The sequence below is a fragment of the Manduca sexta genome, chromosome 21 (assembly GCF_014839805.1).
Source record: "Manduca sexta isolate Smith_Timp_Sample1 chromosome 21, JHU_Msex_v1.0, whole genome shotgun sequence".
In the NCBI taxonomy this organism is placed as follows: domain Eukaryota; kingdom Metazoa; phylum Arthropoda; class Insecta; order Lepidoptera; family Sphingidae; genus Manduca; species Manduca sexta.
In genome coordinates, this window is record NC_051135.1 from 9,530,843 (window position 1) to 9,549,165 (window position 18,323).

Genomic DNA, 18,323 nt, shown 5'->3' on the forward strand with positions numbered 1-18,323 from the left:
AGCCTAGATAATATGTCGCAAAACACATAACCGCTGGAGTAAGCGTTTTCTGGAGTGAAGACCAAGTCTTGGCAAACGTAACGTGGGGCGTCCTTTGGCCAGATGGCGGAACGGCTTACTGAAGAGGGCCGGCAGCGACTGGATGAATAAAGCAACAGAACTGGCTCTGTGGCATACCTTAGAAGAGGCCTGTGTCCAGCAGTGGACTACAACAGGATGATGATGATTACCTTAGCTTATGGTTGTACTCATTTACCTGATCCTTAAAATGAGTCTGTAGACAAAACGCCTTATTTATTTATAAAGTATATTACAGCAAAATATTAATAATCCTATACAAAGTTTACAGGTTAAACAATGAGGGAGTTGTTCTAGTCTAATAACTTTGAAAGCATTTATGAATACAGGCCTCTTGAACTATAAGCTGTTTATAACGAAAATAAATTCTATGTTTACTTCATTCAGATTTGAAAATTCATTTTACATGTTTAAGGCGTTGCGCAGACGCATAAATTTCAAGTTAGACATAAGTATCGGTAAGAAGATATTAATTCGTTGACTATTACTACGTAATCAACAAATTGCTTTATTAAATAGTAGAGATATTGACAGTTGCTCCGAACTAAACTATAGAACCAAAGGTAAAGTTGATACAATGATGAGGCAGAATAAATCTTTTTTCTTGAAAGTCGTTAGATCGTAAACGACTTGAAATACCGCTAGCGAACACAGAATTTCGATTTCTACGAATTGGTGTAATATTAAATAGAAAAATTCATTCAGCTATTTCACAACACCTTATTGAAAAGAATCGTAGATACTGTCTGATCCATTATTGTATGCGTTACGTTATTAAACAAAGATCAATTTATACTGGTTATGCACGCTTCAATGAATGTTTCGTTGTTTGTAAACTTTAAAGATATTTGTTTTGTTTTTATTTGATTACGGTTAAACAGAATTGAAAATTAGCTTGAGTAGACTTAAGCGTCTTAGATAATAAGTCAGAGTGGTTAATACCTTTTGAATGGACTATTACTTTTAATTTTATTACTTTGTTGAGTAATCTAGCGATTGTAATCTCGCGAGCATCTTTAGTTTTAATCTTAAACTTTTACTAATATCTATTAACATTGTCAAACATCCTGAAGAACCCTTTACATTGTAATTGGATTCATTATTTTATTCGTATTTATATATTAATAACATAAAGCATTTAAAATAATTCACACATCTATTCAAAGTTTACTTTGGTCCTTTGAGATCTTTGGTTGACGTTGTAAAACTTTTATGGACTGACCTGAATCCAGGTCTATACTTTTACACTAACCTACCTTCAACCTCAACAAATTTCCCAAAAAATCAATTCCATAGAACATACAAACTTTTCTCTTGGAAATATCATTTACAGTAAACTAACTTGGAGGTAAGGAGCGTGAAATATAAAGCAAAATCGGATTCGCAGTACCCATATCAATGCGGAGTGACGTTGGCCCGCAGAAGGAATTGGCCAGCAGGGTTCGTAATATAGAACGCGCTGACGTTCGGTCGTGTTAACAACTTATTCAGAATGTTTATATTTTTTTCTGTTGCAGATATACATGTATATTCTGTAGACACGAACGTCCATATAAACTATTAGTTCAAAATCTAAACTAAAATGGCAACTAAAACACTGTTATAACCTATTTATTCAGTTGAACAACAAATAATTTTACTTATTTGACAAATATTTTTTATTCACATCCAGGTTCTTATATTATGAGCGTCCGTACATAACCACACGCTGTCAATGTTGAAATCATACTAAAGTCAGGTGTACGTGTGTATTGAATGCCAGACCTAGTACGTAGTACATATATATCGATGGTTGCAGTTTTTATTAAACATGGGAGTGTCTCGCGGCTTCATGTCGAAGACTTTTTCTGAGATGACCGTCCTGTTTAGTGTTTTTGATAAAATAAGCCTATAGTACCGACTAATCACGTTTGTGAAAATCGGCGATATCCGTTCCATCTAATGATCCAAAGAGTTAAAAATATTTCGCATTTAATATAATTAATAGGATTTCGCAATTAATAAGATTAATTGAGATAGTTGTGTGGACATGGCTAATCCTTTCATGATATTAGGCGTTTGTATCTGAGATATCATTTTGTGTTATCGCCTTATTTATTGCGTTAATATTAGCCCTGGAGTAGCACCAGCATCAAACACATACATCAGGCATTGATCCCCGAGGGGGTATGCAGAGGTGCAACCAGAACACCCACTTTTCGCTAAGTGCCATCCCATGATGTGATAGGGGGCGAGCCTATCGCCGTATCGGGCAGCACCAGCATCAGTAAAAATCAAAAGATTTACTCGTCACATTTAAAACAATTTGACGAAAAATTAAGTTAATGTACAAAATATACATCTATGTGATTATAATTATAATAGAACACGAAGATAATGTAAATTTAAAAGACAAAACCCTCAATAATGAGGTTCATCAATAAGTGGTTGGTGTCGAAATTGTGTAAAACCAGATAGACCTTATTATAATCCATATTGTTTTAATAACGGTATAAATTGGGCGAGAAAGTGAATTAGACGGGCGGACAGCGTGTAACGCTCAATTGTCGCCATCTGCCTTTTAACGAGGTGACACACGGGCTTCGGGTGTGTTCAGCTTTATCGATAGTTTCTTGAACGTTTTGAAAGTTATTATGTCGTAATTAAAAAAAAATGATTCTGCTTTTAAAGTTTTTGTAGCATCTTCCAGGTCCAATTAAACTATCCAAACCAATGACTATTTTACACCAAATAGATTTGTTTTTAATTACTTTTATTAACAAGGTGACGAGCGTAGATAATCAGTATCACAAAGATATGTGCGACGCAGTATTTTGTGATATACAATTTTGAATATTGGCGCTAGTAGGAGATAGGAGGAAGATTTTATTCGATAAGCCACCACTATCTCATTAATTCATCCTTCAGAATTTAAAGAATACGTCCCAGTTTAAACCAACTTAAATATTCAATTCTCCAACCGCACCTCCTCTATGTCTCAACAATAAAGGTCTTCGTGGAGTCGTTAGACACATTATTATAATACATTATCATAATTCGGTACATCCAGGGCAGGTCACGGCTGCTCCAAGCCAATTTGCCGCCCTCACGGCGAGCGAGTGTGTCCTCGTATAATTACACTGATTACATTTGCTTTTTGAATAAAATTAAGTGTCAGACCGAACAGAGCCCACAGTGTGGGTGGTGCTTTAAAATATTAGGTTCTGGTTCGGGTTGTTTGTTAATTTCTTCGTGTATGTGGTGGCCGTTTTGACCTTCGCTTAGTTGCTTTTTTAAAGGGGAATGGACTAATGAGTCTCGTGATGGCAATCATTGCAGGCATGAACACTCGTAATCGTTTTAAATTTGTCGACCTTCTTTAAATTATTGAATGATAAGATCATCATGTTGGTAAAGACAGTCCGGAAATAATTTAGCAACATCATTCAGAATAATTACTACTCACTTCGTGATACTTGATTACGTTCGACAGCCTAAAATACAAGATGTTGCCACATAGTTACATTGGCTTCAAAGTTTTTCAAACCAAAATACAAGAGAACTGACACGCTGCTGTTTGGTGACGGATTGCTCTTTATATGATATAGTCTATTTCAGTGATAAACAAAAACTATATTCGATTACTAGACATTTTTATGAGCCTTAAATTTACAGAGAAGTTTATGAGAATAATTTTGTTGAAACCTATTAATATAAAGCACTAAAATTTATATTCTAAAACCTGAAAGTGCTTTGAAAATATTTGTTTGCGTGATCAGCTGTTATAATTTTAACGTAAGCATCAAAACTAACGTTGAAAATCATGAGCTTCGTCAGACCGCATTCATAAAATTTTGTAAATTTGCAATACTTATTGCTAGCTTACAAAATTTAAAATTCTTATTTTCTGTACAAGCGAACGTCTCTTTATAGATGTAGGTATTAATGCGTGCATATCAGAACATCGGGCAATAATGGCTCTAACCAAAAGAATTGTAGATGTGTTTTTAAATTTTAAGGAGGATTACTTAGGACTGCCTCGATCGCGTAGCTGTATTGCGTATATGATAGGACATCTACTTGACGTCCCTTATTGGAATCCCAGGTCATGCAAGGTGATTTTGAGTTTTCTTGCCCAATATCAAGTCGGAAGACTTTGTGCTCGATACGGCTATAGGCTGTCCCCCTATTATATCATGGAACGGAACATATTTCACGAAAACTGGGAGCCTTAGTTAGACCTCTGCCTACCTCTTAAGAGATAAAGGCGTGGCGTGGGATATACGTAGATTATTCGTAGTGTATTTACAGATTGAAAGTAAACGTTTAAATGAAAGCACTCACAGATGTAAAATTTCCAAGAAGTATTTAGCTCGACAGCGATCCATTTACCAATAAACCTAGCTATTTATTGAAATTCATCCGTATTACAAATTGAAAACGAAGCGAATCAAGAACGACACTCTAATAGGCGAATTCATACCTCGTTTCTCGGAATACAGTATTGAATTTATTTCACCAAGTTAACCCAACTGTATTTGGAAAATGACTGTGATGGTAAACAATAAAGAGTCCACAGCAGTAAATCCACACAAAAACGCCACAATCCCTATTGGTGACAGCGTACAAAAAAGGAGAGAAAAAAGTACAGAAAAAACCGCAAGACAAAGTGGCTTCGACCCGAACAATCCATCAAAGGTTTCAAAACTAGACGGGCAAGGCTGATATCAAAATGTAGTTACCATTGTCCCCGAGCTGATAAAATATGAGCTTTGACGTTGACAAATCGGCACGAACCAGGCAAGAAATTCCATACACAAGTCACTGCTCGATGCCATTTAGTTCAGCAATTCAATATGTCAGCGGCGTCAGTACATCCGTGTTTAGGAAATGTGTTGTTGGATACTCGCAATGAAACTTGTGGTTTCGTATTTGGTATTGTTACAAAGTTGTATATGAGTGTTTGTATTTAGTAGATTTTGATCATGACATCGCTCGCATATCAGGCATATATAATACTAGCTTTTGCGCGCGGCTTCGCCCGCGTGAAGGAGGTTTCCGGAATATATTTTTTTATTTTATTTTATTGTAGCCTATATGTTATTCTGATATATAACCAATATTACTGTAAAGTTCCATCCAAATTTGTTCAGTAGTTTTTTCTTGAAAGAGGAATAAACATACATACGTACATCCATCCTCACAAACTTTCGCATTTATAATATTAGTAGGATATACCTATATAATCCGCACTAGGCAAGCGTAGTGGACTAAAACCTAATCCCTTCCCATAGTAGAGGAGGCCCGTACCAAGCAGTGGAACAATTACAGGACTGATATTGCATACCATAACCACAACGTAACACAAGACTCAGCTCAAACCCGCCGAAGTTAATTTAGATTATCGACACACTTCCCCAAACATTAATCAAAGGCGAAAGACAAAAACATGCAAACATCGCTCGTGTTTACAAGCTTGCTCTTATCACGTCCGCGAAGTATTTATCTTGGCATGAATAGGCTGTGGACTTTGACGGATAGGCTAAGTTATTCCGTTGAATAACTCTTGTTGGCATCTGTCTTCATATGTTTACTTTTTGTTATATTTGTTTCGTGTATGTTTGGTTTAAGTTCTAATGTTTGAAGTTTAGAATGAAAAGGTTTGTATGTGGTTAGTGGAAATGTTGTTTTGAGAAGTCAATTTGATGATAAGCGATTTTTATTACTCATAAATATGTAGTACAATAACAACTTTTGAAATTCTTGCTCAACTAATACCAAGCTAAAACCTCAAGTTACTTTTTCGTGATACCACGAAAAACCCGCATAAACAACTTATTTAAAGACCTATTCATATCGTCTTAATAAGTCTTTATAACCTTTACATTAGAATCAAGAAATCAACCTATACTCAGAAAAAAATATAGTCGAACTTGACTCTATAACCCATTAGAATCAAAAAACCAATACATAGAAGCGGTGTAGAACAAGATACATTTTTTTTCTTTTGTCGAACTTCGTACGTAACGTTCGTATTTAAATATGTGAAATATACGCAATAACTAGGTCACTGAGCCTCGACCTGTAGCTCTTCGTCAGTTCTAAAAAATATGCAGCCTTTTATATTGATTTATATACTTTATTTTTCATTGAAATTGCTTCAGATATTTGTGTAACAGTTTTATTTGTCAAGTTTATCACCTATTTGACTCTATAGCAAATAACAAAATATTTCAAGTATTTTTACAATTCATTTTTAACCCCCGACAGAATGAGGACTATTATAAGTTTGAGTTGTGATCTGTGTATCTGTATATCTGTCTGTCTGACATCGTAGCTCCCAAACTAATAAACCGATTTTGATGCAGTATTTTTATGCTGAGTGCATAATTATTTTAACATAACTAATATTTTTTACAACTGTGCAACGCGTCTACAAGTTTAATGGTAATGTAGTATTTTTCAGCAGTGATAGCATGTGAACTTAACAGCATTTAATAGGAATCAATTATTTTTACAGTCAACTGCATTAATACGTACTGTACCTACGCTAGGCCCATTACACATTCGCCTAGTATTAAACACTAATCATTATTTAATATTCTAAACTTGTAGTCCACTTTGTATCCATTTTTCTTGGCGTTACTGTTCAGAGCTCTGGTGATATCTTTAATTTTATTAAATACTTGCTTGAGCGTGAGGTTACTAATTGTGGTTTTCTTCTGATGTGGTCTCGGCCGGTACATGTTCTTCTCACGTAATGCCTTCTTTATGTATGTTGGCGTATCTGAAAACATAATGTAACTTATTTCAGATAATCTTAGTACATATTTTAATCGTAAATCTAGATAGAAAATAGTAAAGAAAGAACCAGTTATTCGCACAATATACTGGGACGCACACAAACATTAATAACAAGGTACAAAAAAAAAAACAAAAATACACAGAGGGTTCGGGCAACGTGCAACCCATGATACTGGGTAAAAGGTTTCAGTTTATCACTAAATGCCAATAATAAACAGCAGTAATGCTTTATTATTCATTTATTTCCTATTCTGCATTTTTGGATTTGGTGATAATCTGCATGTGATTATTACATATACTTATTTTCTAATATTCACGTTGCTTTCGCAAATGTAACAAAATTTTGAAAATAATGTAGTCTTAAGTGCAGTTATTACTATAGTCATACGCCAAATCCAAATTAGTATTAAATGAAGTCAAAGTCAATGTATATCTTTATTATTTTTTTCATTGTTACCTCTGTTATATGAAAACTCAAATTGCGACACGGTCAAAGACAGCAGCAGAATAAAGCACAAAACGGACAGCATCAGTAGTTCTGTAACAACAATATACTTTAATTTGGATTCCTAACACCTCACACCTCTTCGCAACGTTGGGAAAAAATAAAAAAAAATCAAAAATCTCGATAGAATCTGTTAATTGGTTTTCATTTCGAGACTGATATCTCTACAATCTACTTATTATTAGCTATGTATAAACAAATCACATAATGAGACTTAAAATCTCACGTCTCAGGATGGCGAGCGCAGTGGAATATCAAACAATACTTTGTAATTCAATGTGCTGTATGGTGTTTCTACTGTTTATAGGCGGTCGTATCGCTTACCATCAGGTGAATGGCAAGCTTGTCTCGTCCGTAGCGGCGTAAAGGTTAATGCCGCTGTAGAGGAACAGATGGTTGCGTTCCTCTATGGAAGGGGAAGATTCCCAGTCAGGCAGATGTTGCGCCTGACCGGTCGCGGCCCCTCCGACAGTTCCTATTCGGAGGTGGTATATATTGCTGCACGTCACGCAAATTGTGCAAGCGTGATTCAGGATCGATGTCGCCATCTATCGTGATTGCTGTGTGATTATCACTCCAGTTGTATCACTGCATCGATCCTTTTGCAGTTCCGGCGATGTTGACAAGATAGCGGTATATGCACTATCGCCACACGTCATTCAAAGTAATAAATAAAAACCCGAGAGGCTAAAAATTCAACGATAATTCTATGCACACAGAGTCACTGGCTCAGCAAATCTATATCTATATATAAAGCTGAACAGTTTGTTTGTTTGAACGCATTCATATCAGGAACTATATCAATGCAATTATTAGTGGCCAATGGGGCAAGAAGGTTCTGGAGTGGAGACCACGAATTGGCAAACGCGGCGTCGGACGTCCATCCACGAGGTGGACAGATAACCTCATAAAAGTCGCACGAGGTCGCTGGATGCGGGCCGCTTCCAATATGACGATTTGGAAATCTTTGGGGGAGGCCCATGTTCAACAGTGGACATCCTGCGGCTGAAGGAACTTCTAAACTGTTTTTTTTTCACTAATATCTAGCTACATTACTCTTTTCTACTTCTTCTTGGGTAAATATAAAGTGGGACTTTCACGATGGCCGAACCGCAAGCTAAAGGTAATTTAAAGCATAAGTATTTCGTCGTATTAACGGAACCATTTAATTATACAGTCCGCAAACTTTGTTTACATTACGATTAATGCTTGAAGAATATTTATCGTTAAATCTAAGAAGGAAATAAGAAGGCTTGTACACACTTTATAGGAATACGGTAAATCATTTTCTGTGAAGGTTTAAAAATAAAATAAATAAAATACTTTATTTATCACGTAGGCGAACAAAGTTGCACTTATGATACGTGAAAACAAAGAATAAGAATAATTATTATTTCTAAACAACTATTAAAATTACTTATATAACTATGGACATTTTAAATTAGGGATAAGTTTATACAAAAGACAAGGTACAAACCGAAGTAACCAGCTCGGGCTGGCAAGTAGGGGGAAATAGAAGGGTAACGCGTCGCGATCCTCACCGGCGAGGACATGAGCCCTAACCTAGCTAACCTAGCAGGTAGCTAGTGAAAGGCTGGTAAGCCTTTCACTAGCTACCTAAGTGATGACTACCCGAAGAAGAAAGGCAGAAAGAAACTCCGGGCTTTCTTTTTTGTCATCAATTGTTCAGTACTTCTTTTGTATTTTTTTTTCCAAGTCTTTCTTGTACCTAGTCACAATAGTTATATAAGCTAATGCACGCACATCACCGTTAACATGGGATAAGATGGAATCCAATCGACTAAACCTGGAGCGGCATAAAATAAAATTAGCGATAGCAAATAAAAGAGAACATAGATTCATACTTAAATAACGGCGTACAGCGTGCATTCGCCTACATTTACAAACATAGTTTTCAATCATGAGAAACGAAAAAAAAAAAATAGTGATATTAAACAGGCAAACACAACATGATCGGGTGGTCGTCTTTCAAAAATTACATTTTATTAAGATATGATACGATTATGTCAAATTAGAACTATAGAAATGTCATTATTATAAAAAAAAAAGCATGTGAGACATGTAACAAAGATATTTTAGGCAGTTAATTAATTACTAATGTGTGCTAACATGGTGGGTCATTGTGTACAGGCCAAACTTTCCAAACCGTCTTATCATTAAGGTAATCAGATACAGTATAGTATCCTTTACACATTAATTCACGCTTAAAGTAACACTTGAATTTTTGTTCGGTCAAATTGGTAATTTCGAAGGGAAGTTTTTTATAAAACTTAATGCTATTAAGGTGGTAGCTCAAGGTCCATTTTCATACATTTTATTTCGGCCTTTAAAATTTAATATGACGAAATTTTAAAGGCAGAAATATCCATGATTATTAATTATTTTTACATTTTTCTTTCAACTGCGAGAACTAATCACTGACTAGACGTGAATTTAAATTCTTTACTTGCCAATACTTGTTTAGTTACCCAGATTAAAGCCGAAACAAAATGTATGAAAATGGACCTTGAGCTACCACCTTAACTAAGAAAGATTTATTGGTTTTAGAGAGCCTATGATTAGGGACATTTGTGTCAGATTATTTCGAATTTTAGCGACGATAGCCAAGTTAGGACTGGAATGTATTGCCGTAAAAAGGTCTGTATATTTTAAACATCAGAGTTAACAAAGTTTCTTGTTTTTATTATCAATTATCAATCGGTTATCGATTAAGGAAAACGTCTGACGACTACTCGTATAAACCTAAGAATTTTGAAGGTATATGAAATCTATCAAGCCGCACTAAGTCAGCATGGTTGCCTTATTTCTAAATTGTGAGTTGATGTATAAGGCTGTTATTATTAATATTACTAGCTTTTGCTCACAGCTCCGTCCGAGTGAAAGAGTTTATCGGGATTAAATGCCCGCTGCATATTTCCCGAAAAATAAAAACCTTATGTCCTTCTCAGGGTCTCAAACTATCTCCGTACAGATTTCTTTGAAATCCGTTGGGTGGTTTTTGAGTTTATCGCATTCAGACAGGCGGACAGATGCGGCGGGGGACATTGTTTTATAATATATTTTTTAGAATTCTTTAATTCGAACCTGTAGATGTTCAGAATACTGCGTTAAAACAATTAAATTCTTCAGATTCATATAGTATAGATTTAAAAATTAATCAATATACCTCAAACTATTTTCGTTGAATAGTCTCCATGCACTCCCATAACGCCAACTTCACTTTAGTAATATTATCGTATGGTCATTCACAAGCATCGACATAAAACCTCACTCAGAAACGTTTACTGAAAACTAAAATCTCATTGCACTCGTGTCTCGAGCGTTTTGTTTCCGTTTAACTTCCTTTGTTTTGAAACAGTCACTTTGTTTAGAGAATACAGTCGGATCGTTCTAACCCAATGTTTTCTAAGTTTGTTTGCTCTTACGTCTTGTAACATAAACTTGTGGTGTGTTTGTTTTATAAGTGATCATTATAGTATATGGTGTATGCAATTAGAATGTAGGAAAATCCTGGAGATTATTGCGAGACAATTTCTCTTCATGCTTTACATTGTATTTTGACTATATTATATCTTCTATTTGATAGACTATCACTTGAATTACTTGGTAAGATAATATGTGATTTCGATTGAATTGTTGATTATTCAGAATTGGAACTTGAACCAAACATGGAGATAGGGTTGGAATTAAACACATTAATATCAAAAGATAGAAATATGTACGGCGAACTGACACATTTTTGATAGCAGAAGTTAACAAGCAAGCTAGTGGATCGTCTACGAAGTAGTCTCCTCCCCATAGATGCTTAAATCTAGAAGAATTTTGGAGATGCTGTCGTTAATATGGACAGTGTAAGACAATATTAAAGTGATACGGTTTCTTTAAGTGCTCTTTGCAACTCTAACACCTATGAGATGAAACATTATGTATTTATATGAAATCACAGTACTAAGAGAAACTTACTATTGGTGAACAAGAACCGTACATAAATCAAGGGTACAATATTAGCGAACTTCGGAGTCCGCAGTTCGATGCAAGATCTTCAGTGCAACAGCTGTTGTATAGTGCAACACCGCTAACGATTGAAACTTTCAATATCTACAATTTAGTGTCGTAGAAGTTTTAACGAGTAATTATAAATGTTTTGAAATGAAAAATAAAGTCGACATTGCAATGCGTTATCGAGTTTGTTTTTCTAACTGTTGCAATTAAAATTTTCGCTGTTGAAACTTGAAGTGGCAGATTGATGCTAGATGAAATTTGAAATGAAAAAACATTTCTCACTGGATTTAGTTTTTTAGATATGGTATTGACAGCCTTCGTGGCGCAGTAGACGAAGATCTGGTTATGAATTGCAAGTTCGATACGGAAACTGAGAAATTGTTTTTTTCGATCTTTAAATATTCCGGATTAATTTTTATTTTCTATAGAAAATTGGCGCGAAATGACAGCCTAACACTAGTCTTCTGTACGTGTAGTAGAAATATTTGAGGTTCAGAAATCACATTACATACTTCCATTTCAATGCTGCCTGAAGCTTAAATAGCGTACTCACGATCTATTTGCCCAATCGGTGTTAAGTGATCTTACTTTAGAATATATTGCGTAATTACACTACTTTGTATTTTCATCTACATCAAAGTTTAGGTTGAAATTTTTTAATCCAGTAACTACTTACCAGATTAAGATTTTTCAAATTAAACGTCACTAGCATATCCTTGCTTCAATATTAAAAACACTATTGTAATACCTTCAAAGACTCTATATAATAATTTCGTAGCATTTTTACAGTTAATAATGTGACGTGCCTCTTCAAGTATAGGAGACCACAGCATGCAAACTAATATATTGGTGCAGCGGTAAATAAATAATATTTGTTATTAATATTATTTAGATATATAAGTAGAAACTTAAAAGAGACAAAAGAGGATAAACCATAACAAGAAGTGACATAACATAAGTCATCATCACGTAAGAATATGCCTTCCCAGAACATTCTCACCAATATGTTCTAAGCTGTCTCAAAATTGAATCCCGATCACCTATTACCGATAAGCTAGACCACAAGGCGTGCCGTAAATCAACCGTTATCCGGACCCCTCAGTCATCAATTCAGCCTATAATTCCACAGCAATATCATGGCGTACAAACACCTTAACACCCGGCCACTTGCAATGAATCATTAAATACGTCACGTCGATACCCGATTTCGGATGATAAATGAGTGTAGTAATTACTTCGATGCGAAATTAATTCTTGAATTCTTTTCATATTGCGTTATTTTTTGGCGGTGTGCTGTTGGTAAGGGCTTTAGGAGTGTCATTTATTTTATACTTATCGTGGCTTACGGCTTCTAATGCGTGAAAAGCCTTTCGCACTACAAAAGTCCTCAAATCACTATACGACCTCAGCGCCATCTACTTCGTCAGATTTAAATTTAATCCAAATCTGTTCTGCTGTTTCCGTTCACTTGTAACAAACATTCAAATATCAACATTTTTACAAATATTAGTGAGATACGTTTTAGTATTGGTAAGATATAAACTAGGGTTAGAGATAATATTGAATGATAAGAGAAAGGAGATGTCTTGCCTAATGGAAGACAATACGCCATCACAGCATATGAAGCAAATGAGGAGGAGGAACCTTAAATCATACAGCAGCAATGCCTCGTGCTTATCTCCCTGAGATATTAGATGATAAGTCTAATATTCGCAGTTTCGGTATCTTCATCTTCAACCTAGAACATGACAGTCCTCACATATGATTGTTTAGCGGCTGAGAAAAAAAGGTGTCGGTATAAGCATATAAAATATGACCACCCACTAAAAATATTAACTGCCTTGGGGTAGTTTTACTGCATGCGCGGTACGGCAGTGCTCGGAGGTCCTGGGTTCGAGTCCCGGGCCGGACAAAGTGATCTTTGGGTTTTTCTGCTCAGTATCAGCCCGAAGTCTGGAATTTGTGCTCAATATGGCGATAGGCTCGCCTCCTATAATACCATGGCAGGGAACACTCTTGGCGAAAAGTGGGTGCCCTAGTTGCGCCTCTGCATACCCCTTCAGAGATAAATGCGTAATGTGTGTGTACTATAATTCATGTTTATAAGTTTTTTTCCATGTACAATTGTAAATCATGTATGCTGTTGCTACACGTTTTTAGATACAATAATAACTAGGTTTAATGATTGGCTTTTTATGTCTATTTCCGTTAAAAGGCGATGATCTAGAATGATTTACCTTTATTATATGAGGATACTAGCGACCCGCCCCGGCTTCGCACGGGTGCAATGCTGATACTAAATACACTACAGAAAAACTGTGAACGTTGTATATAAAAACATAGCGGCCCGCTCTGGCTTCGCACGGGTATAACATAACAAAATACTAGTGTTTCTCCAGTATTTAATGGATGTTATTATACATATAAACCTTCCTCTTGAATCACTCTATCTATTAAAAAAACCGCATCAAAATCCGTTGCGTAGTTTTAAAGTTTTAAGCATACATAAGGACAGAGAAAGCGACTTTGTTTTATACTATGTAGTGATATAAAGAGAAATAAAGCGTCAATCTCTCTGCATTCCGGGAAAACAAAGATATACTCGAAATTCAATCTGTTTTAGTAAATCCGTTAATTCTAGGCCATTACCTGGAAATACTTCAGGCGCAATATAATATTTCTCAAGGACACTATTAGACGGGGTTCTAACGATAAATTTCATTTTGATCAGCCTATGGTCCAAATTCTAATCGTGTGTCATAAGAAACATGTTGATGAGCGTAAAAGTACAAGTAAATATTAAAAAAAAAACACAATGAAATTAGACTGTTCTGCAAAAACAATTTCCACAGCAATAGCTCCAACAAAACAAAATTACCCAAAAGATAATACAGAGGCCTTTAAAAATCATTAAATCAGTCCAAACTTTCAGAACAACTTTATCAAAAACATTTTACACAGCAAATTGACTGTCATACTTAATAACAAAGTTAATTTATTTGAAAAAGTTAACAAGAGGAGAAAGTTAACTGTATCGAGTAAATAAACTTCAAGTTTCGCCTGAGCAAAACCTGTGCATGTTTACATTGAACTGGAGAGCAAACAAAATTAACTCGATTTGTACATTGGTTGTAACTGAAAAAATGGGCATGAACGAACGCTCTGCGGCGTCTGGGTTCTGTATTGTTAGTTGTTTTTCATAGCTCCTTTAAACGTTTTTTGCATCTGAAGGTCATTTTCTTATTGTATCTTTTATTAGATCTGATATGACTTCTGCCCTATCCCTATCGTCTTTATCCCCGAAGGGGTATGCAGAAGCGCAACCAGGGCACCCACATTTCGCCAACTATGTTCCATCCCTTGATGTGATAGGAAGCGAGCCTATCGCCATATTGGGCACTAATTCCAGAGTCCGGGCTGATACTGATTAGGAAAACCCAAATATCACTTTGCCCGACCCGGAATTATAACCCACAACCTCAGAGCGCTGCCGTACCGCGAATGCAATACAACTACACTACCGAAGCAGTCAAGTTCATTCAGTTTCAATCACAACAAAATTCCTTCGACTTGCAAACAAGCTATGTACGCACAAACATTCATATGATTCGAAGATATTGTTTCATCTCATACGAGAACGAGGCAAACACGGTTTAAGTTCGCATAAAATAATACTATCCCTACCATTTGTGTTCCTGTGAGTAAATGTGGATTGAAAAAGAAAACTTTGAATGCCTTGATTAATAATGGCTTTTTGATACGTAAACATTTTTTGAATAAATGTGAATTGAACTTTGGATGCCTTGATGAATAATGACTTTTTGATACGTAATCATTTTTATGGTACTTTTTTATCCAGAATATAAAAGTTGCTATTAATTTCATAAATATCACGCACATCTTATATTCTCAAAGGGCTAGACAGAGACGCAACTGTTGCACCAATTTTCCGCTGAGTGTATTCCGTCCCATGATGTGATAGGGGCGAGTGCCATAATAGTGCATGAGTGATTTACTGACTAAAAGCGTGATGATGCCGCTGCGATGAATACTCAGAGTACTAATAGCATTAGGGCGTGTTAAATTAAAATAAATTTTTATTGATATTTATTTTCTTCGTTACTTTCACTTTTGTATTTTTATCTGCGATTCGTGTAACTCTTTGTTAATAATATAATATATATTATAATTATTTTAATATATTATTTGATTTATTTTGTTCGTTACTTTCACTTTTGTATTTTTTAACTGCGATTCGTGTAACTTTTTGTAAAGTGTGATTTTAAAAAAGACACGTATGGGGTTTGTTTTAGTAATAAAATGTCCTGTTTATCGAGATGTGGTTTCTTTTAGTAACGCTATTTCAAAATGACCCTGTTTATCGAGTTATAATGTTAAAATAAAGTTGTAGACTAGGTTGCTTGTCTCATTTAACAAAAGATTTTTCTCCGAGTCCCATTCTAGAACGCGTGGTAATTTTTTTTAGTAAGTTATGTTATTCCGACATACCTAAGTCAACAGAATATGTTCAAGCACGTTTAGGCTACGGGGCTTGGTTAAACAATAATTCTGTTATTAGATTTCTGAGCGTTAGGGAGGCAAGAATATGCATTCGAGTATACTTTTCTGCATATTGGTTTTCTAAACATTCTATTTCGTGTGTTTAGGCTAGATTTGTATAAAAAATATGAGGGTAAATAAATTGTATTTTCAGAGCGGGTGAATATTGTAAGGTTTTCGTTTATGACCGGATTTTCATCCAGCTTTACAAATTTTATAAAGCTACTTACGTAGTTTTACTATTATTATATATAAGGTTTTTTCGGATTTAGCGGCGATAGCCTAGTTGGGAGAGGAATGAACTGCCAAGACGAATGCCCGTAGGTCCAAAAACCAAGTGCTGCGTGCACTCTCGTTCTCTGACATTTCTAAAATTATATGTGTATACCTTGTGAACTGGCGCGTGCATTAACGGTGAAGGAAAACATAGCAAGGAAACCAGCATACCTGAGAAATCACCTTACAATTTTCAGCATGGTGGACTAAGACCTAACCCCTCTCGATAATAGAGGAGGCCCGTGCCCAACAGTGGGACAGAATATAATACAGGTCTGATATTATTTCTTATTAAATAAACAGTTCATAAAATCACCTAGTGCCTTAAATACGGCTACAACGACAACATTTTCAAAACATACAATGATCTTAAAATTTCGTCGTATTAAATTTTAAAGGCCGAAATATCCATGCATATTAATTATTTTTACGTTTTTCTTTCAACTGCGAGAACTAATCACTAACTAGACGTGAATTTAAATTCTTTACTTGTCAATACTTGTTTAGTTACCCAGATTAGAGGTGAAACAAAATGTATGAAAAATGGACCTTAAGCTATAACCTTAACTTTAAATACACAAACGCAATCCAAGGTAGAGATGACAAAAGGCAGTTTTGCGTCCGAAAATCCTAAACAATAAAATAAAGAAAACCAACTAACCTCAGAGGGTTTGTTTTTGACACAAAGCTGGTGGGGTAGGGGGGGGGGTCGTAAAGTTGTCAGCGGCACCGGCAGTAAATATTGCGCGGGTCCATCGGGTTTTGTACGATAATGGTGTACGGGTAAGTGAAATGCACAGTGGTTGCGGGTGCCGGGTGTTGGACAAATAATTTTGTCGATTACTTCTGGTAGGTGAATGAAATCGCTTTAATATGTATATATATAAAAATGAATCCCTATTTCTCTTGGTCACGCCGTCACGCGTGTAAGGCTGGACCGATTTCACTATTTTTTTGTTGTGTTTGTTGTTGTCAGCAGATGGTTCTTATTAAATAAAAAATTAAGAAATTGACTGGAACGTTAGAAAAGTTAATTTCAGCGATTGACAGAATGCGCGCTGCAAATTCATAGTTAAGACCGAACAACGTTTGTCGGGTCAACTAGTCGTTAATAAAATTCATTTGTTTGTAATATCAAAATTACTGATTTTCCCAAATTAATATGGATTTACTGGCTCGGTAGCATAGTTGAACTACATGCGCGGTACGATAGTATTCTGAGGTCCTGGGTTCGAATCTCGGGTCAGGCAAAGTGATGTTTGGGTTTTTCTGCTCAGTATCAGCCCGGAGTCTGGATTTGAGTCTCTATCACATTAAGGGACGGAACACATTTGGCGAAAAGTGGGTGCCCTGGTTGCGCCTCTGCATACCCCTCCGGAGACAAATGCGTGATGATGTGTGTGTGTTACTACTGGGTAGGTATTATGTATCTGTTTGTTTTTAGTGTTAAATATTTAAATGTCTAACTAAACGTATCATCTATGTCAATATTTGAACTAAAGTTATTCTCAGTAGCATAGTCACATTCAAATAAAAAACTTCCGTCCACATATTATAAGAAATTTAATCCAGTGCTGTAGTACGGTTAATATAAATTCCTGAACTATAGAATATACAGGAGTTGTTAACTGATAAAACTTTTGCCGTACAAGTTTTGAACTGTTGTACAACTCTTACACACTGTGGTCGCAAGTTAGCTTTAAAAATAGACTCAGGTAACTAGAAAATGTTACGAGATTGTAATGAATGATGGTATAAGCGTATAGCTAATATTACAGACCATTAATTGAGAATATGCTTATCCTAACTGAGCATATGCGTATCCCCTGACATGATAGAGCGCGAGCCTTTTGCTATATTGGTAAAATATTTCAATTATGGGCAACTTAGGTGAGCATTTTTCTTATTATTGTTGCCAATAAAAATTTATAAAATACTGCACTTGTCACCTTGAGATTTAAGATATTAAGTCACTATATACGTAATAAGAACATCGAGTACAATGTACTTCAAAGTAGAACACAATGGTGACTGTTAATGTTGGCAGTAGGAATGAATAAAGAGGTGATACTTACCTACAAATACTTGCATGTAGAAG

The 18,323-nt window shown here is 35.5% G+C and overlaps 1 long non-coding RNA gene across 1 annotated transcript; it reads right to left on the reverse strand.

The window, feature by feature from the left end:
* Positions 1-6,175: 6,175 nt before the first annotated feature.
* On the reverse strand, positions 6,176-10,724 carry LOC115453416. Its single transcript, XR_003939566.2, has 3 exons — positions 10,554-10,724; positions 7,319-7,399; positions 6,176-6,844 (listed from the first exon to the last, which is right to left on the reverse strand). It is a non-coding gene; the product is annotated as an uncharacterized LOC115453416 (long non-coding RNA).
* Between the last annotated feature and the right edge of the window lie 7,599 nt (positions 10,725-18,323).